Source organism: Micropterus salmoides, unplaced genomic scaffold (assembly GCF_014851395.1).
Source record: "Micropterus salmoides isolate LMB-PRFRI ecotype aquatic unplaced genomic scaffold, ASM1485139v1 Ms_hic_scaffold_2, whole genome shotgun sequence".
NCBI lineage: Eukaryota > Metazoa > Chordata > Actinopteri > Centrarchiformes > Centrarchidae > Micropterus > Micropterus salmoides.
This window is the reverse complement of record NW_024041150.1, coordinates 35,348,750-35,370,906: the sequence shown is the minus strand read 5'-3', so window position 1 is coordinate 35,370,906 and position 22,157 is coordinate 35,348,750. Positions and strand designations below refer to the sequence as shown.

At 39.9% G+C, this 22,157-nt stretch overlaps 1 protein-coding gene across 2 annotated transcripts in view; it reads right to left on the bottom strand.

Moving 5' to 3' along the window:
- Positions 1-22,157, bottom strand: part of htr2cl1 (5-hydroxytryptamine (serotonin) receptor 2C, G protein-coupled-like 1) — a 167,973-nt gene that overhangs the window by 128,361 nt on the left and 17,455 nt on the right. Inside the window, exon 2 of one of the 2 annotated variants that reach the window (XM_038732536.1) lies at positions 6,750-6,820. The exons of the other annotated variant lie outside the window; for it this stretch is intronic. The gene's annotated coding sequence lies outside the window, so the exon portion shown is untranslated. The remainder of the gene's footprint in view (positions 1-6,749; positions 6,821-22,157) is intronic. 2 annotated transcript variants of the gene reach the window in all.

The window sequence follows — 22,157 nt, the reverse complement described above, 5'->3', positions numbered from 1 at the left end:
GTGTTTTGCGGAAGAAGATCAAATACTTGAATTCTCTTTGTTGCACCTACAGTCGATAAATTGTGAATGTTTCACTAATTGATCCAGTTACGTGACAATTATAAAACATGTCTCTGACACACAAGCTGCCTTTAATCACTGAGGCCACACAGGAGTTTCATTTCATTTCAAATGATGGTGTATCTATATTCATAAATAAAAGGGAAATTAAGTTCTAAAACAATTTACTTTTACATGTTTTAATCTAATTACATTATAACAGCCGTTTTCCACACTAGTGCCACTTTTGAATTTATGTTACACATGGTTTTAAATTGGTCTGCAGGACATATTTTGCTAAGACTCATAGAGCATGCAGAAGCGAAAAGTCACATGACAAACCTAATAGCTTTTAGCAATTGGCCCACATGGCTCATAAATAAGACCTCATTGACCACTGGAATATAAAGCAACATTAAACGAGTACTGCAGCCATTTATATTTGCACTTTCATAAAGAAAGGAAAACAATTTTTATTGATTTAAAAATTAATGCAGCAGAGGCTGAGGTATCCTGACTTTTAGAAAAGACGCTAAAGCAAGCGCACCAGACTTCAACCGGCCAAGCCAGCTAACTTCTGGTTTAGCTCTCTGTTAACTTGGATGGGATATAATGTCTGTTTAGGTCATCCAAGAGGCTTCTTTAGTTCTAAATGACTGGCAGGGAGTCCCAGCTATTTAACCTTTGTAGGGTCGTTATCAAGGTGATGGATACCACTTGGTTCACTACTGCTCACCATTTGCTGACAACTCTTGTCGTTACAAAAGCCAGGAGCACTAAAACACTAAGTGGTATCAATCACCTTGACAATGACCCCACAGAGATTAAATACATGGGACTCCCTTCCAGTCAGTTAGAACTGAAGAAGACTCTTGGATGAGGGGCGAAACGTCTTCAGTTCTTCAATCAAGTCCAGCTGCCCTTGCTTTAACCCTTCTTGGAATTGAATTGGGTTAAAATAATTAAATCATCCAGCTTTTCTGGACTTTCCACATGTTTTAAAATAATGATCTGCTGTTTTAGCTAGAGCCCCAGCTGAGATAATCCTGATGACATCACTATGACATCACTAGGGTTATTTTTCACAGACTTAAGAAAGCTTCTCCAAAGCCACAGAAGGCATTATACAACTGTTTTGCATTCTTAGTACTATATGGAAGATTTTATTGGACTTTAGTATTTGTAACCCACAGAAAACAATCCACAAATGTGTACTATGATTTATGATTACACATTTGTGGATTGTTTTGTTTGGGTTACAAATATTTAAGTCCAATAAAATCTTCCATAGTAGTACTCCCCAAAACTAAACTTTGACTTGCCACTTTAAAACATGTATATGTACATGAATACAGTATATTGTAGACTGTGTAAATTGTCTGTGTAAAGCATCTTTCTAGTCTTTCCAACCACTCAAAGCGCTTTTAATACTACGTCACATTTACATTCACAACTACTAAGATGTCGTCTGCCATCAGAAACAGAAAGTAACAGATTTATACGCATTCATTGGGAGCATAAGTATCTTACTAACAGAATTTCCCTTCGGGGATCAATAAAGTATTTCTGATTCTGATTCTGATTACTTACTTTAATATTTAGACTGGAGGAGTCACCAACCTTCTGAATAGTGGTCGACCGCACTACCCCTCGAGCCTTGTATCGAATATGTTTGTTGTATGTATAATAAAGATCAGATTTGGACAGATGGCCTTACATTCTCCTGCAAAATTTTTCCAATTAATTTTTCAGTCGATTATAGCAACCCTGAGGCAGAGAAGCAGCCCCAAACCATGATGCCCCCTCCACCATACTTCACAGTTGGGATGAGATTTTATTGATGGTGTGCAGTGCCTTTTTTCCTCCACACATAGGGTTGTGTGTTCCTTCCAAACAAATCAACTTTGTGTCCACACAATATTTTGCCAGTAGTGCTGTGGAACTTTTGCAAACTTAGCATGTTTTGTTTTGTTTTTTGGACAGAAATGGCTTCCTCCGTGGTGTCCTCCCATGAACTCCATTCTTGTTCAGTGTTTTACGTATCATGTTGTTATCAACAAAGATGTTAGCACGTTCCATTTCTTTTCATCAGCTGACACTCTAGGATCAGGAACCTCATTGAGCATTCTATGCTGTGCTCTTGCAGTCATCTTGGCAGGACGGTCCATCCTAGAGAGAGTAGCAAGAGTACTTTCTCCATTTATAGACAAAAAATATTTTGCATTGTATCTATTTATGGCCCTGCGATGGACTAGCGACCTGTCCAGGGTGTACCCCGCCTTTTGCCCAATGTAAGCTGGGATTGGCTCCAGCCCCCCGCGACCCTGTATGCAGGATAAGCGGTTGACGATGGATGGACGGATGGTATCTATTTATGTATGTATGTAACTGCATTTTTCTCCTACCTATCTGAAACTATACATATCCTTTACCACAGAAAGCCAAATCAGAAAGAGAAGATTCCACTAAAACATATAATGATATTCTGCAATATAGTATATTATTATATAATCCAGTTTTCTAACAAGATACATTAAACTAGCTAGCTAGTTAGCATCAATCCTTCATGTCTGTACAAAGTGACAATATTTATCTATTTCATTCATTATCAGTCAATATTTTCATGGGCAAATTGAATGTTTACTGATCATTCAGATTTCACGAGAAGTACAATCAATTTCTCAAACTTGCTATGACACAGTACATTTTCTTCTTCTCCTCACTAAAGCTGTATGTTTTCAAGCATATCATGGCACCATAATATGGTTCAAAAAACAATATGTCCTCAGTTTTGGCTGGAATATCATCAACTTAAATTGCTACATAATTACAATTTATCTTGTGCTATGCACAAAAATACTAACACATTTAAGATGAAAACACCATTTTCTAAATTTCAGTTTATGACATTTTACTCTGCACAATTGTATTATTTAGCTCTCCATAGAAGAAAACAGTGCACTTTCCTGTAATTTCCGGATTCTGGAAAATGCTTTTTCTCCAGCTAATTGTAATAAATTACCGGCTCAACTAAGGAAGCCCAGCAGGTTGGCACTGGTTTCTTAAGGATGATTTACAGCATAGTGAAAATGAAACCATACTGAGTGGAGAACTGATATTTGTGTGTGAGTGATTCCAACCCACAAAAAGGGGATCCTTTTGGGGGGGGGGTTGGGGTGCCTGGGAAATCAATAGCATATGCTTCAAAAGGCTGGATGTGCAGATGCCAATAACAATTATGTTGCATTGTGCTTGGTGTGTGTGTGCATGGCTATTAGAAGTACTGGATTCCATTTACAGTAGCTCGCCCAGTGGAAATGCACAAGCTGATGAGCCTCAATATGCAATCTGACTGCAACTTTCATGCCTGCTCCCTCTCTGCTTGTCTGGCTGACTTGCTCTCTCACACCTTTTGTGACTGCAATAAATATCTGTTACAGTTTCAGTTAATCATCACATATTTAATCAGTGATTTGTGTGTTCAATGTTTAAGTAACTCCCTGGGTAATTGGTTGAAATCAATGAAGACTTTCACACCAACCTGAAACATCCATGAAACTATTGGACTTCACATCCACACACACAGATGCTGAATTCAAAACCACCAGATAAAATCATATTGTAGATGCAGAGGTAAAAACAGAAAAGCTGTGCAGTTTTATCAGACTCTGAATCAGATGTTATACTTAAACAGAACAAATAAAGTTTTGATAAAATTCAATGACCTTTAAAAAAGTTGGAAAAAAGTTGTGGTGTGGTCTACAGCCAAAGAACTTCAATATGTCTTCCAGTGGCCTTGGCTATAAAGGTGATCTATAAAGACACCCTGAAACAGCCTGTTAAAAGCAGTTGAATGCTTTAAATGAAGTAAGTGAAGCAGTAGGAAATGTTTGGTTTGCATTAGCAGTAATTTAACATAGCTCTCACTTAGCTGTAGGCGAGTGAACAATAAACATAGAGGCTGATATCGATGAGATTAAATTAAACAAAGTAATATTGGATTACATGCTGCTTTGTTTCATGTGAATCCCTCATGCGGGTGAAAGCAATCCGAAACTTGTATAGGAGTGGCGGACCCTGCCACTAACAATGAAAATGGTGTATGGAGGGGTAATGACAGGATGTAATAGGCGATTGCAGAAATAGATGGAAACTCTCTGCTTTGATCATCTTCAATTTGAGCTTTCTGTCCAAATATCTCCCCTCCTTCATCTCCCTCGTCTTTCTTGTCATCTTCTCCTCTACTTCTCTTCCTACCCTCTCATGTGCATTCAGTTTATGCTCCTCTTCTATCTCTGCAGGCCTTCTTCCTCCTCCTTCACTGTCCATCAGTTATTTCTTCATTGACTACGGAATCTTCCTCCTCATTATATCTACCCTAACTCTGCCTTTTCTCCATTAATCTTCCTTTCCCCAGCGGCTGATCAGCTCCGTTGAAGCTGAAGCATCTGTTATAGCTAGACTGAAAGACTTGAGGCCATACCTGAAGGGGAACAAATGTTGCATCAAACAGGACACTTGAGGGTAAAAATATTGATAAACTAAATCTATCACTCTCTGTACAGGCCTCAATAAGTTAGTAAGAACAGTATTTTTAGCTAATTTTCCAGTCCAGTGGCCTCGGCTTTAAAGGTGATCCATAAAGACCCCCTGAATCCGTAAAGTTTAAAGGCAATTGTTGGTTAGTTAACAGATAGCTCCAACATATAATATATTATAATCACAAATTGTCATTTTTTACAAATTCAACAAGCTTTAGAAGACTGAACCAGGATAACTATTTCCCCATACTTCCAGTCTTTATGCTAAGCTAGGCAAACCCATAGCATGAGCTCCAACACACATACATGACATTGATAGCATCTCCATCTCCCTCTCAGAAATAAAGTGAATAAGAGTATTTCTTAAAATGGTAACCAGTTCATTTAACAGTGACCTTATGGTGATAAAGCCATTGAGATTTCTCGATAAATCCCACCCTGCTACCCTTAATACAATTTGCTCTTTAACTGATATTGCATTGGTTTACAGTTTTAAATGATCCTGCCTTGTTACGTCAACGCCCTCATCCTGTTTCAACATCACATTAAAAAGATTACGCCATTTCATGGTCTCTTTAACCCAAACCGAACACAGTAGACCTACCAAACTGCCTTCTGTACCACTATCAAACCATGCACGCACACACACACACACACACATGTCAAAGCACCTCACACTCATCAGTATATTAAAGTCTCATACAAGTAATTGCACACACACATCCGCAACATACACACCATTGCGTGATTACAGGTCTAAACAAACAGTGGAGATTTGCAAAACTAAAAATACTTCAGGGAAACCTGCTGTGTTTGTGTGTGTGTGTTTGTATCTGTGTGTGTTTGCTTGTATGTTCACTCATGCATGTATGGAGGTCTTACTAGCACGTGCGCAGGGGATCACAAGGACAGACCTGTGTATGAACTACACGTTTATCTTACGTGCTCATAACCAATACATACATACTTGGTGCTCATGTCACAGTAATTGGAAATAAAGATCAGAGTGGGAAAGGGGCTCTTAATACGTCTTAAATTTGCCTTTTAGAAAGTGGGAGATGGCAGAAAAAAATGGTTAAGAAAGAAAATGAAAAAAAGATTTCTTTCAAAATGTTTGGAGAAGGAAAAAAAAATCTGCCACTGAGAGTCACACCTTCCTCTTCATCGCGTACCACCAGTGCAGTCTGCTACTAAGCTACAGCATATTACATTTTGAATGACAGGGAGAAGAATACACAGCAGGGACGTCCATATGATGGAGAGAGAGATACATATATAACCACAGGGAGAGTGAGACGGAGAAAGTACTGTCATCTTCAAAAACTCACACTCACAAAAGTGGGTGAGGAGGAGGGGAGGGCCGAGAGGCTGCAGCAGTCTCTGTGGTGACACTGCAAGGTGGAAGGTCAAACTTGTTCCTCTCCCTTGATTCTCTAACTGGAGAGCTCATCACCGGCTATCAGGCGCCCTTCCCCTCCTCTCAAACATCGCTCTCAGCTGAACACTGTGCCATCATGAATGATAAAGAGAGACAAACTCGGGAAAAATGAGAATGTCAAAATACCAAAACAGCATGCAGTGATTTGGGTCTCCAAGTAACCTTTTGGTTTATTGTTTTGTCACATTTTTATGCTACTGGTATTTCTCAAGTCTGTGTATGTCTGATGTATGCGGTCTCTTTCTTTATACTGTCAGGCTTTCCCTGCTTCTGCTCTTCTCCTTTTGATTCATGTTTTTCCAGTTATTTTTCTGTTCCTACTCCTTTTGCATAAACACTTTTTTATTTCTGTTTCCTTCCTACTCTCTGTCAACACGTATGTTGTTTCGAAACGTTGTGTGTATTAATTCAATTTCCAACTCATCATGGAAAAAAATTCAGGTTTCATCAAATACCTTAAAGTTATAAACCCTAACATTCCATCACTGGTTGGTTGGCAACACTTGTGGTTAATGGTGGTAACAGCAAATTGGATTTAAGACTAAAAAACACTAGTGTTAGGGAGCAGCAAATACTCCTTGAGCTGCTACTGTGTCAGAAATACAACAGAATAGCAGCTGGAATATCTGTTTACGTTGCAGCCAGACAAACTCACGTCTGAATAAAGTCAGTCAATAATCAGCCATTACCCATCATGCCATGAGCAGGGCATAGTAAAAGAAGTTGGTTACCTTGCAGCCGAATCCTCAGCTCACTGTGTCTGTTCCTTCTTCCATTACTTCCTTCAATATTTAACAATGATCTGTGATATTTAAAAAAAAACAGAAAAATGGCCATGTATTGTTTTGTAAACACATTTTCACAATAAAAGCCCATTAAAAGCAGTTGAATGCTCTTAATGAAGTAAGTGAAGAAGCTGCAGCAGTAGGAAATGTTTTGTTTGCATTAGCAGTAATTTAACATAGCTCTCACATGGCTGTAGGCAAGTGAACAGTAAACATTGAGGCTTATATAAATGAGATTATATTAAAAACAATAGTACTGGATTACATGCTGCATTGTTTCATGTGAATCCCTCATGGAGGTGAAAGGAATTTGAAACTTGCACTGGAGTGGCGGACCCTGCCACTAACAATGAAAATGGTATATAGAGAGATGGAAACCTCTCGTTGATCATCTTCAATTTGTTGCTTCTCTGAGCTTCCCATCCAAATATATGCTCCTCTTCTATCTCTGCAGGCCTTCTTCCTCCTCCTTCACTGTCCATCAGTTATTTCTTCATTGACTACGGAATCGTCCTCCTCATTATATCTACCCTAACTCTGCCTTTTCTCCATTAATCTTCCTTTCTCCAGCGGTTGGTCAGCTACGTTGAAGCTGAAGCATCTGTTATAGCTAGACTGAAAGACTTGAGGCCATACCTGAAGGGGAACAAATGTTGCATCAAACAGGACACTTGAGGGTAAAAATATTGATAAACTAAATCTATCACTCTCTGTACAAGAATTTTATAAAAATAGTATTTTAGCTAATTTTAGAGCATGGGTCTAACCAAAAACAGCAAAATTAGATATAAAATTTAAACACTTTATGCTTTTATCCAGCATGGAACATGACTGTCAGGCTCTAATTTCCATCACTGGGTGACAGCAGCTGCTAACAATCTGCAGGGGACAGAGGCCTCAAACCTGTTTTAATACTTCACAGCTAGTTTCACCAGATCATTGCAAAAGTCACTCATCTTAACGTTTGCAATCAATGATCACACAACACAATGAAGGCATCAGATGCATTAATGCATATCTGGCAAGTTCATTGCTAACAAACAAACAGTACTTGTGCTTTTTGCAGATTTTTGGACTAAATTCGAACAGTCAGTAGTGCTGCCCAGTCAACAGCCATCTAGACCCTAACATGCACTATACCAGCTGTGTTACAACTTGGCACACACTCAAGCAGAGAAGGGGGAGCTCTTTAGTGAAGTCAGAAGGTCTCATAGTGATATGTTGGCAGGAAAACCTACGCACTGTACCTCTGACACGCAATGGCACATTTTGATAATTTCTTGTTTTTACGACTACTTCATTTCAGTGAAGCAGTCCTCTCTGAATTCTGCTTGTAATGGATGAGTCATGGGATTTTGCATTCCAACTTTGTATAAACATCCACAAAAGAAATCACAGAAAACAAAAAGGTCCAGCATAATGTCTCAATTTTGTCTAAAGGAGCCCACAGTGTAAAGTGTCAGATTTTGAAAACCCCTGCCAAAGCAATAGACTATATAAAATAAGCAGGTAGGTAGGTACATTTAGGTTATTTATCACAGTATAACAAGTTATATAGTTAAATTGAGTTTTGTAACTCCCTTCTGCTACATAGCAGACAATTTACATTAATACAGAAGCAGAAGCAAAAAATGGTAAACAGAAATAAACTATAATCAATGGAGCAGCGCTGAGGATGAATTAGAGTTTAAGAGTCTGATAGCTTCGGGGGAAAGCTGCCCTGCAGTCTGGAGGTGCGGCAGCTGAAACGTCTGTATCTCTTCCCAGAAGGCAGCAGGGTAAACAGGCTGTGGCTGGGTGGGTACTGTCCTTTAGTATCCTTTGGGCTCTGCGTAGGCACCTCACCTCACCAATATCACTGATGCCCAGTAGATGGGTACCAATGATCTTCTGAGCAGTGTTAATCACCCGCTGCAGAGCCTGGGCCGTGCACATCCCATGTCAGTTAGTGATGTTTCCAGTCAGCATGCTTTCTATTGCTCCTCTGTAAATGCTGACAAGAACTTGGCACAGGAATTAGGCCTTCTAAAACTTCCTCAAGAAATACAGTCATTTCTGTGTTTTCTTCCCCATTGTGGAGATGTGAGATGACCATGTCAGGTTCTCTGTGATAGTGATTCCCACCACTGATGTAGACAGGAGTGTGTCTTTATCTCCTTTTTCCTGAAAGCAATGATCAGACGTTGAGCAGTAGGTTGTTCACTGCACACCACTCTGCAAGATTATCCATTTGCTCCCGATATGAAGTCTCATCATTGTTTGAAATCCAGCCAATGATGGTGGCGTCGTCTGCCAACTTCACAACAGAGTTCTCTCCATGTCGAGGGATGCAGTTGAGGGTGTACCGCGTGAACAGGAGTGGGCTGAGCACACAGCCCTGGGGGGCTCCGGTGTTGAGCACTAGAGTGGAGGAGGTGTGTCAGCCAATCCAAACCGACTAGGGTCTGTTTGTGAGGAAGTCCTATATCCAGTTGCAGAGTGTTGCATTTAAACCCTGAGTGCTATAGCCAGCATGACACCACCCATTGTTTTGTGGACTACAGTTCTGAAGCCTTGAAATTGGCTTATTGGCTGTGGGCATCTTGTTTTTTTGGAACCAGAAGTGACCATATTTGAATGAAAGGGTGGAGCTGGGGACGATACGCCTTGCTACGTCTGACAGGTCACCCTGGTAGCGACATATCAATCCCAAGGTATCCACACCCTAAAGCTTACCCCTCTATATGGTCTATTTTCCTCTAAATCAGACCATTATTTACAAAATTAACATCATGCAGTATTGAAGAAGACTTGAACATAAACATCATTAAGAAAGTGTTTAACTGAGATAATATATCAAGTGAGAATTACAGGGTAATCTTCTCATAGACTCACTGACAATGCAATTGGACTTTATGGCATTTCCACATTGGCTTCACTTTTCACACCGAGAGGCTACTTCCACTTCTAGTTTTTGGACATAGCATAAATTTTACCAAGAAGATTTAGTTCCTGAACCATGATGGCATCTTAGCCCTAATGTTGTTTCCATGAAAAGACTAATTTGCAAATGTGTCTTAATCTGGAACCTCTGGAGACCAAAATGCCTCCGCCTCTCAATTGATTCAGGGTTTTAAAATGTGTGATGTCAACATTCTGTCTGGTGAGTGCGATTCAGGTAATTAACACAGGAAGTAGGACTCAAATGCAGATACCTATACGCAGCTAATCAAATAAATCCTTTTTAACCGGCTCATTATACAAACTTAACGCTGCAATCGAAAATTTGCCTTAAGCTGATTACTCTCCGTAGAGAGAGTATTGACGAACACATAAACATACTTCTTGACGTCTTTATTGTGCATCAGTACTATAGACAGTAGTAATCACTGCGGAAATACTCCTTCCTGCTTTTTAGTTGGAGATGAAGCCAAAGAGCAAAAGTAATTAAGAAACTGTGCAGTGAAAAGTGGGCCTGAGCTGCTAATTTGCATTTGTTTTTGCAGAAAGACTGCAGAGGAAAACACAGAGTACCTTTATGTCTCTGTGGGGGGTCAGTGTCATTTCCCATGAAGAGAGGAAGATCTTTTATTAGACTGCAAGGGGGTAACATGGCTGGTTTGCAGAGCCCTGGAACATGTTCTCACATCCTAAGAGATGTATAGAGAGGGGTCAAAGGGCACAGAAGCAGCTGAACAGTTTTTAATATGTTGTAAGGTCAAGCTGGCAAGTTGGAAAAGCAGGGAGAACAGAGGCAGGGGTAAGTCAGTTAACGTGGAGAGCCCTATGTCTGCGGGCTTAGAGAAGTGGATCTAAGTGGATTTATTGTTGATTTACAGGGTATGGTGAATGAGCGAACGAACTTTCTTGCTGTGAGGCAACAGTGGCAACCACTGCACCACAATGCTGCCCCAAAACCTAGTATTAAATACTCACCACACGTAGGCTTTAAGGGTGGCTCTTTTTTAAGATAGTGGCTGCAGTTAGCAAGGATTTACAAACATTTGAAAATTGACTCAAAAGCCGAGCCAAAGGCAAACGTTTGGACATAACATCTACTTGTTTATGGTTAAGGAAAATTGTCGTTTGGGTTAAAATAATCACTTGATAAAGGTTAAAGGACAATGGTTAAAAGAAAAGGGAGGAACAGCGACATTTTATCAACTCAACCAACTTCCAGGGTCAACAGCCTAACAAGTAGATATTGCTCCAGAAGAAGTTTGAAAAGGTTAACTAGTTGCAACATGATTTTTGATACTCAAAACATGATTTTCCGTGGAGAAATCACTATAAAAAGACATTTCCAAGCTTAAATTCCACTCTATACTTGTGTTCCTTCAACTGCCTGTGAAGATTCTCAGTCATCCAGGTAATAGTTATCCATGGAGGGTTACATCAAGGGCAAGTGGACTTGGTTGAAGGTACTTGAAGATGTTTCGCCTCTTATCCAAGATGTGGCGCATCTCATCCAAGAGATTTGGCCTGTCATCCAAGAGGCTCAAACATCTTTAAGTACCTTCAACCAAGTCCATTTGCCCTTGATTTAACCCTCTCTGGTTTCCCTAAACTCTTTAGTCTCTCCATCAGTCTCCTTCCCCTCCTGGTGGCACCTGCTCTCCCTCATCACCTTCTTTCTCTACCTCGTCATCACTCAGTTTCTCTCTTCACCCATCCATACCTTCATCACTTGAGCCATTCATTCACTCCCTTATTCACTGACTCATCTGAATCATAGCTTCATTGTCATTCCCTCCCTGTGCTCATCCTTCATTTGCTGTGTCCCTCCTCGATCAGTCGTTTCTCAGTCTTGCTGTCGTTACTCACTTCATTCATGAGATATATGCTGTCTCGCTCCCTCATTCTGTCTTTTCTCCATCTGCTCTCACTGTCACACTATAATTTTGTTTTTCGATCACAAGCACAATTAGAGTCACTTTGCTCGCAGAGGACAATAAACGAACAAAGCTTTTCTTTCGGTGGCAAAATGTATGGTGAAACATTTTATGTATTCAGAGAAGACCAACAGGGAAAGGACACTATGGAAAACAATCTGCCTCTTTCCTTCACCCATTTCCACGATCCATCTCTCTTCCTGTCATCCTCTGTCCATTGCTTTGCATTCATACTCCCCCCTTTCTCTACATGCCTTCATCCATCTCTACCTCTCACATTTTCACTTCTCCCTTTCTTTCTTTTGTTGCTGCCGTCGCTTCATCCAATCACTAAGCCATCCTCTTATTCTCTTTTTATTGACTTTACTTACCCATCCCATTTTATTTCTATTTAAAGATCCATTCTTTTTTGTTCGGCCCTATATATTCTTCTGTTTAGTGGTTCAGTCAGGAGAATGTATTGCGTTGTATAAAATGTTTATTAATGGGTAAGACAATGTGATAGGTTTGGTTTTGGCAGATTAATTCAAATCTGCTTATGCAGATTGCTGCTGCACTAGGCATAGACTTTGATCATAAGTACACCCTCACTATGCAACGAAAAAGCAGATCCAAACAAGTGAAGCTGGCGAGGAGGTGCGTGAAAAGGCAGAAAAACTCTCATAATAGCACAGAGCAACATCAAACACCTGACGGGGAGGTAACTGTAACTATTTGTTGTGAAATTGCCTTACATTTAGCATGCGAAATGAGAAATGATGATGCTCTTATGTGTTTTAATTAGCCATCATCCAAACAAGATCTGTAGCAAAGCATTTCAGTTACCTAATCCAAACTTTACCTATACAATGCAGTTATTCTTGCTGTGTGTTGTTTCAGATAAAGAAGAAATTGAAAATGTTTCACCTCCTCAGATAAACAGCATGCTTCTCAATGAAGAAACAGAGTGTTCAGAAAAGAAGAAAATGAAGGTCTGTTCAAGAGAATCCAACACGAGAGTGGTACATTTTTTGCAAAAAAGAGCAAAAATTGCAAGTTAAATGAAAATCCTGAAGACCGTTACATCGTGAGCTGGAAAAAGTGAAGCTGAGTTAACTCAATCACTAACACAAGGTGGTCATATCACAGAGAATGGCAATTAGCAACCGCATTTAGCTCCCAGTCAGTTTTTGAGTTTTCAAAGCAAAGCAAAAAACAACAACAACAACAACATATTTGTGCCAAACTGCAGGTACATCAATCCAATCACAACAGGACAACAGCTTGAAAAATAATCACAACATACATCATATAGAGTCAAACTGTTTCATTGATAACAAGTTTGAATGACAAATGCTTCAAAATGGCACTAATATGACCAAGCACTTTCCATGGTGATTTGATCAAATCACATATGAAGTGTCTTTTTAAATGAATTGTCATTGTGTCCTCTGCAGTGCTCAGGAGTTACTGAAGTGCCCTTCAACATAACACTGACCTCTCCATCATGTAGTCAGGCGCTGCCCTACAGCTCACTTTGGCTTATTGAGAGATTATTTGTGTCAAAGGCAAACGTGAAAAGTCAGGATCCAATTACCTTGTCTAAAATTGCTAGTAAAGTTATCTGCCTCTACAGTGTGAAGGTGACAAACAACAGATAATGCTAATCCTTCAAAACAAACCATGTTAGTCACAAAGTGAAACAAATGTCAGCATGAGAACACATGTCCGGATAAGGGGATGAAATTATAGTGAACATTTAAATCCATGTATTTGCTGCTCATCGTGTCAAACTCATTGTTTTATTTTAATAGTGGCTCTTTTTAAATTTGCTCTGGGTTGGAAAACATCGATACAAACAACCCGGGAGGCGCACTATGTCCTTGTACCAGATAAGGGTTGGTGTATGAGTGTGGGTGTGTGTACACTGCAGGACAGAGCTCGCTGTACTGAAGTGTATCAAAGACGTCCTTGTACGAAAATTAAAGTTAAGTAAAGACAGGAACACTCAGGGTAGGCAGAGATGGAAGACATGGTTGCAGGTGAAGAGAGACAAACCAAAAAGCAAGCAGCAGAAGAAGAACTGTGGTGAGAGGCCGTCCACTGAGGCTCTATGATGAAAAGATTAAGGGAAAAAATCTACATAAAATGGGGAGGATGACTTTGAAGTGAGGCTGGCCTCTACAAGGCACTAATGTAAAGTCATTTATTATCAGCGTTCGCTTTTATCTTAATATTTGGCCACAATTTCTGACAGTATCAAGGTATTCCAATTCTGTCACAAATATTTGAACCCACAAAAGATCAAAGGAGAACAGGTGAAGAAGAGATGAGAAGAGATTTTTATGACGGACAGACTCAAATGAATTCACTATGACAAATGATGCTCTTTGTTCACATTACAAGCTAAGAAGAGACTCTAACACGTATTTAAAAGCCTGGCTATTTTTGCTATCGTCAACAAATCCCATGAAAAGACAAATCGCTCAGTATGTTTTCCGTACCCTGTGTTACACTCCAAGCATTACTCAAACAGTAATAAAAAATGCATCTCAAACGAGATGCATGTGTTCTTCAAACAATCTGCATGGAAAAGGGAAGAGCTGGAGGTGAGTGAAAGTCGAACAAGTCAAGTGAACCTCTCTGACTTCAGGACTTCAGCTACTCTGTGTCACTCATGTTTTTCATTATTTAGCCCATTTGCACATATAATGTTGACGGCCCCGACTCCAGTTGTTCAAACATGTTTAGAATAATTTTAATCAGAACAATGTGCTGCAACTGGATAAGAAAACAAATAACTGGAATCTTTCAACCAAAAACTGAATGAATTTATCTGCCAACTGTCAACAATAACTGGCTACCGGTCACGCCCAAATCATGACTTTATTGACTATTGACTATAATCAGCTCAACAATCTCAATCTGTGTCCCTTTCTTTAGTAAATACATCTGACAACAAAAGAACTACCTCCTGTGTGTGTTTGTGTGTATATGAGAAGGAGAACAAAGACTGTTTTGGACCCAAACCAAGACGTAGGTCATATGGCACACTGACGATATTTGATTAATTCTTCTGTGACCAAGTGTGCAGCAACGCATTGTGTGTTTGTGTGCATTTCACTTCCACCAGCGCGAGAGCAGAGCAAACACATTTACAAATCTCTCAGATTAGAGTGACAGAGTGGATCCGACGGTGCTTATCAACGGAGCAGAGCAAATGTGAGTGTTTCTCACCTGGTCTTGTCCCGCCCCAGCTTTATTCTGGAAAGGTGTTTTTGACTCCCTCTCAGCTATTGCATCTGCAAGCATCCTGCCCTCACCATTAGTTGTCCTGTTAGGTGTCCTACCCATTGGCCACTCGCTGCCGTCCTATTTTGCCGAGCTTATGGCCTTTCTCACACTGCTGGCAAGACGTGTCATTTTGATGCACCCAACCTCCCATTCTCAGTGGATAAAGGATATTCCTCTGTCAGCAAATCAATCTACAGAATAATCAATTGTACCTATTTGTATCCACTTCATAAAGATGCAGCCTTACACACGCTTTTGTATGTTCAAAAGTACATAAATCAATCATATTTTTTTAAAAGGAAAGAAGGCGTGGGTCACTGCAGTGTCTTATTTTTCTGTTTTACCAGTCACAATAACTTACTGTGTGTAGACAAAATAAGTAACTACTGTGTTAACACTGCTACAGTAGTGACAATTGTATTTTCTGTTTGGCATGTTGTTATGAGTTTCCATATGTTCCATATGCATTGTTGTATCTACCTGCCATTTTGGCCACAGATGATTTAGCCTCTTTGGAGCTCTATTAGTTGTTACTTTAAAATCTCACACCTCAAAGTTTTGATTGCCAATTTGTGGTGATTGCCAGACTGCTTTCACAGCTCACAAAAGCTGCTAATTGATATTCAAGCCTGAAATGGCCTAATTGTGATTATGTTAGCTCAACCATCTGTGTTGAAAGATCACGAGTCGACAGCTTGCTGGAATATCTAGAGAATGTGATAATGAAACTAACTTATGGAAAAAGGCTAAAGACAAAGTAGTAACTGTTTCCTGTTTGCTTTTTACTGTTTTCGTGGCCTACAGAAGACCAGATTACCAGAGATACACATGGTTCTGCAAGAGCTATTTGGTACCTTTTTTGAAACTTAAAATTTAGTTTTCTTGGACACAGTAGCACAGCAAAATTCATCTCTGCAAAATATATGGTTCTGGAAGCTACGTGACTAGTTACAGGGCTAGTTGGCAAACATCTGTAGGTGGCAAGCTAACTGTGTATGCTATCCAGCCGCAGACTCTCTTTCAAGTGGATTTAATTGGCCCCTGTGAGTCAACCCATAATGAAATGAACTGATGTTACAGTGAAACTTTTGCTGTTTAATGTTGGCCTGACTAGGCCTTCAAGCCGAAACGCTCCTTTAAATCCACTTCAAGATGAATTTAGCAGTACAATAAACAGATGAGTGATGCTGTAATGCTGGAAAACATTCAGACCACATAGAATGTCTAGAATGCTGGGAACTGTATGTAGCTTGAAGTCAGTCCAACATTTTTGTATTTGTCTCTGTCTGAATGAATGTGTGTGTGTGTGTGTGTGTGTGTCCCATATTGCAGTATATGTGTGTGTGTTCATGTGTGTGTGTGTTTTCATTTTCTTCAATACATATATGCAGTAGGGGGCAGGCAGCAGGCATCTGTACAGTCAACTTGCTGGGACACACACACACCCACACGCACACACACACTAACCAAACCCCAGTTGAACCCAATACTCCTGTGTTTGACAGGGTGAATCTGACAGACTAAGACTGTCCCTGCATGTGTGTGTGTGTGTGTGTTGGCATTAGTCATGCCATGGCTAGGAGGTTATAGCAAGAACAATTACCACCTGACTGGTCATGTGGACATCTACACTTGCCTTCTGTCATACACTTGTATGACAGACACGCTGTGTGTGTGTGTGTGTGTGTGAGGTGAAAAAATAATCTAAATTCGGGGCACGAACTCTCGAAGCTGCTTTTTTAGTTAATGTCACAGGAAAAAAATGTATCCAGACAACACAGACAGGAAGACAGATGCATCACCATCAGCACACACACAAACACCCATGCACAAACTTAGTGCATCTCTGTGGTGAAGGCTGAGCGAACCGTGACTAGGGGCATTGTGGAAACTTGGCACCAGGACTGGTATTCTGAACAAGGCAGGAGACTGCTGAGGATGTGACTTTAACTCCATAGCCAAACTCATCTGTCAGCCCAGACAGTGTTACTTAGTATATTGACGTTTTGAACCCTGGCAGAGTTTCCACTGGGCCTGTCAACTCCTGGAATATTACTCCTGGAAGCTACTTGCTTGTGTTTATGACCAAACACCTGCAAAGCTAATGTCATTCCCATCAACCTCAGCTTTGTGTTTGGTGCTAATTAGCAGAAATTATCATGCTAACATGCAAAATTAAGAAGCTAAACATCAACATGTTAGCATTGTCATTGTGAGTATGTAACATACTAAAATTAGCCTTTAGCTCAAAGTAGCACTTCACTGTGAAGCCTTACAGAGACACAAGTGTGGCTGTAGTCATGTTTTATAATAAAAGTATGACATGTACAGTTTTGTTGTTACCACTTCCTTTGCTTTAAGGTTAGGTTTTTGGTATTTTGTTAAATTTTCATGTTAATATTTTTAGTTACAGCAGGGATTTTGGCTTATAACATCTTAAAGTTTAACATTAGCATTGGTCAAAGGTTTTTGGTTGTTTCTAATGCCCGCTGCATCTTGGGTGTACATCAGAAATCCTCCACATTTGCATAATTGTAGCTGGCATGTGTCTTTCAGAGAACCATGTACACAGACATTGTTGTGGCCTGTGCACACACAGTGGCAGAGGACATGTCATGTGTATTGGCTTGGGGGCCATACTAAGCCCTTATGGAATCACGGAAATCTGGGAGTTTTGATCCCTGCAATTCTGGAAGATGAAAAGCATATTCCTTCTGTACCTCTATTTAGGTGTAGTCAAACCCATTCCATTATGGACATTTGCATGAACACTTTTCACCAAGCTACCACAGGCTTTATCTGTCAACTCAAAGTGAAGCCCCCCTGCTGTAGTGTAGCATTTACTCATTTAGCTGACGCTTTTATCCAAAGCGACTTACAATTGCTACATATGTGAGAGGTCGCACACCTCTGGAGCAATGAGAGGTTAAGTGTCTTGCTCAGGGACACAATAGTGGATGGGTCATAACGTGGAGTTGAACCCAGGTCTCTCACACCAAAGGCAGTCTTATCCATTGCGCCATCACCACCCCAGCTCAATTTGTCAGATGCCTGAGCCACACAATTCATTTGGAAAAGGAAATACCAGACAGCTTCCGTCAATACTGCAGAGACTCATTTCTTTCACAAGTATTAAAGCTCCTGGCAGTTTATTATTAAAGTTGATATTGAGAGCTATCCCTTTAAATCAACAAATAATTGGGGCCTGACTCTGTTGTTGTTATACAGTGTAATACAGCAGCACATAGGCAGCAGTGGGATGGGGTAAACTGATAGTCACTGATAGAATGAGACAGATTATTTTGTTAGGGGAAGACAAACGAGTCAGAATGAGAAGCTGACAAAGAGCAGGCCAATTTCTTGTCTCCTTCTCCTCACCTGCTCCTGGTGAGCTGCCTGCCTGCAGGCAAGCTAAAGTAGACAATCCCAGAGTGACGGGAATGAAAAGAATGATTCAGCCGGCCGGCTTTCGACACCTGGTCTCTTATTCCCCCACAGACACCAGGTTAGGATTTATAGACTGGCACGGACAGGTGAAGTAAGGGTGAGTCAGAGAGAGACAATAGGGGAATAAGGTACAGATACAGAGCGTAGAGACGGAGGAAGGAGACCGGGTTGGATAAAGTTGAGGAGAGATGTTGAGAGCAAAATCAATGTCAGAAAAAGATGCAGTGTAAAGGGTAGTAGGTGCCATTTTTAAATCAATAAATCTTTATTCCTCTACTCCCTGACAACAAACGATCTCATCCGGATTGAACTAACAAAAGCTTTACTTGTGCTGCTGGAAACCCAGGGCTGTTTAGTCTTTCCAATATAGTTTCCAGCAATGACTGAATAAATAAAGGAACTGTCAGTGTGCATTGATTGCCATGATAAGTAAGAGACCACTGCCTTTAGAAATGATACTAAGAGAAAAGTCATCCCTATACCACCATAATTGTTTCATTTGCAGTTAATGTATGGATCTCAGGCAGATAAGACGACCGCAATGGCCTTTCACTCTCTACATCTTTCTCATAAATTATACCCTCTTCCTGGCTCCATCTCTTTTTCTAATCTCATACAGCCAGACACCATCTCACCAACTTCATGGAAGTCTGGGGAAAGTTTAACACATAAATTGGATAGGCTTGGAGCCATGCTAATAAAATTACCCTATGTTTTTTATGGAGAACTTCTGCACCGAAGAAAAAGATAAAGAAAGGTTCAATCTGCAGAGGTTGGTGTTTTTCTCCCACAGCCTCTGAAATAATTTTGTATTCACGGTTTAGTTCATAATTTAATTCTATGTATCATTACTTCCGTTACTGGACGTATTAGCCAACTTCCCAAGTTCAAGCTACCTATAGTAGCCTTTAGCTACCAATTAGCTGACTTTGGTTTGCTGGTTTGACTTACTTACACACAGTGGTGGAAGTCAGAAAGTGAAAAGCTCTCTGTATACTTACTGCCCAGCAACAAGTGGGAAATAGGGAAAGTTAGGGACTAGCTGGTGAACACGGTGGAGCATTTACCAACTAAAGAGACAGATGTTTCCCTCACGTGTTTGCAGAAATGAAAATTGAGCTATAAGTAGAGTAGAATATTGTACTCAAGTTCAACAGGTGGACCGAAATGTGACTAGAAAGGAATGCCATTTGCTTTGTGTCTGCTGGATGGGTAAAAATGACCAACAATCAATTAATGCAGGTTTAAGGACATTACTAGTAGTGGGAACATTTCAATACTTAACCTACTGTTCTCTATTTAATCTAATCTAAATTGATCATCTGTTTTGTGTGCAAAATCTGAATCTTCAGAGTAACTACAGCAACTGCAGCAGTAACATGAATCGCACGGGGTGAACAGTCCAAATGTGGTGAAGTAGAAGTATTAGCTTATTTAAAATGAATATGAACATATCAACACAGTTAATTTCCACCACTGTTTACACTAACACGAAAGTAATCTGTTTCAGCAAACAGGTATTGAAGTTTTCTTTTGGAGTGGCTGATTCACTCACTGTTAGAAAGATGTTACTTTGAGAAGACCTTGGCTGATGTTTAGTTTCATCAGTCTGTCTCAATTTCCTTTTTATTTTCTGTTATTTATTGTCTATTTCTTTGATTTATTGCCCTTGGCGTTGTCTCACAGTCATTCTCTTTTCTCTCACCATCTGTTGTTTTCCTGCACTTTAATTGATTGCCCTTGTGTCTTTTTGTAATTCCAAAACAGTGAATTACATGATTTGCAGTTTGAAAACAAATGGCAAGGATTGTCTTTGTCTTTTCGCTGTCTCTGTGCTTTTTTCACTTGAAATTGCCTTCTCTCTTTCTTTAGATTCTCCTTCCCCTTCTGTACATACACTCATGCATGCACACGTAGATACTGTACAAATGAAGATTATTTATCAGCTACTCAGAAATAAATGGTTCATAACGAGAGAGAGGGAAAGCAAAGAGATTTGTTTAACCAGCATGAAAATGATTTGTTAACCGAATCAAATGAATCTAATAAATCTACAGAATTGTATAAATGGGTGAGTTTATAGTGTAGGTATAGTTAGTTTCATTTGCTGGTGGTACTATGCTACTGCTGTGTGTGTATTATGTTCATGAATTGCACGTGTACAGTTATTCATGTGCAAACCAACAAACACATATTCAAAACACTATATATTGGTGGCAGACTCTTACACTAACCCTGAATAATTCTTGCCATATAAGTCAGACAGTTGCAAGGGGATGTCCCTTTTGTCTTCATGCATCACAAACCAAGAGGCATAAACTTGTGCAGCAGACTGCCAAAGATCTGAAGCGAGGGCTGAAATCTTCCTAAGCCCTCCCAGATACTGTCTGAGCATTTGCTTTGGTCTGACTGGGGGCCAGATGTAGAGGGGATTTGACTTGGGAATATTAGCCGGCTCTGCTTTGCTGGGCACACTCAATCAATCCAAAAAAAGAAAGATTTCAGAGAATTTTAAGCAGTTTCTTGGCTGTTTAAGACAAGGCAGAGTATAGATAGAAAGCTAGTTAAATCCTTTAATCCAACGTTCAAGTTTAAACAATTGCAATGCTACGTGCTAATCTTGGGTGTTAGCCTTTTTAAAACTTTGGCAAGGACGGTTGCCTGAACACAAAGGCCTTTTTGTGCAATTCCCTGTTGCATCAATGACACAATTGAGGGGGGAAATCTACTCTGAAGCACAGCCACTGGTAATGTAAATTATGAAATTTAGTCCACTTTGGGTATTTTGTTTTGCTGTTGTTTGTTTTTGGTGTGTTTGCACATCTTGGCTTGTAAAATGTAGCTGCATAATGTGTTGCCTCTACAATTTATTACAATAGCAAGTATTTTTTTTAGCTATTTTAAATGCAGACGTTAATGTCAGGTTTTGGTGTCTCCAGCCATTTTGCACCAAGGTTCAGTAATTATACAGTACATGGAGAAATCGATTTTAGAAAGAGCAGAGAAGATTGCCACTGACACTCAAATTTACATGTCATGCAGCTAGAAGACAAGTTGCGTTTAATGAAGTGGTGACATGACTGTGTTATTCAACTATTCTGATAATACTGCTTTTTTTTCTTTAATAAGTATAAGCAACATGTTGACTTTGACTTGAACAGTATTTTAGGAAATGTAAGAAATTACTACCTGAAGGAGAAGTTTAAGAGCTGAGGTTGAAATAAAGACTTACCTAAAGATTACACATCCTCACAACCTTACCACTAAAAATAAAGAGTAAAAGTACACAAAATCCGCAGGGATGTCAGAATCATCTCAGGAGGTGACAGTGATTGATCGATCAAATTGTGCTTTCTCTTCATAGTTTATTAATTAGAGCAGCACATCAAGATGTCAGGGGGGGACCTTCTGAATTTTTACAAGAAAAAAGTCGAGGAAAACACCAGTCAGAGTGGGGATGTGTGAGAAAAAAATCCCTCACCACTCAAGCAGCACTACCAGTCAAGTTAAAGTTTAATAATCACCAGCTAAAATATGTGCCGATTGCATCAATGACTCTGACCAGAGTGATATTTTAAAATAGAGCACAAAGCTGCAGCTCTGCTTCTCTGTCTGCTCCTACAAAAAAAAATCCCATGGTACAGCAACACTGTTTTCTTCTTCTTTTCTTTTATTGCAGACAAGTGCACTCGGCTGTGGCAAGGAAATCAATGGAAAGGCTAATTACACTGTACAGTGTACCAAGATGGCACTGGCCTCGACC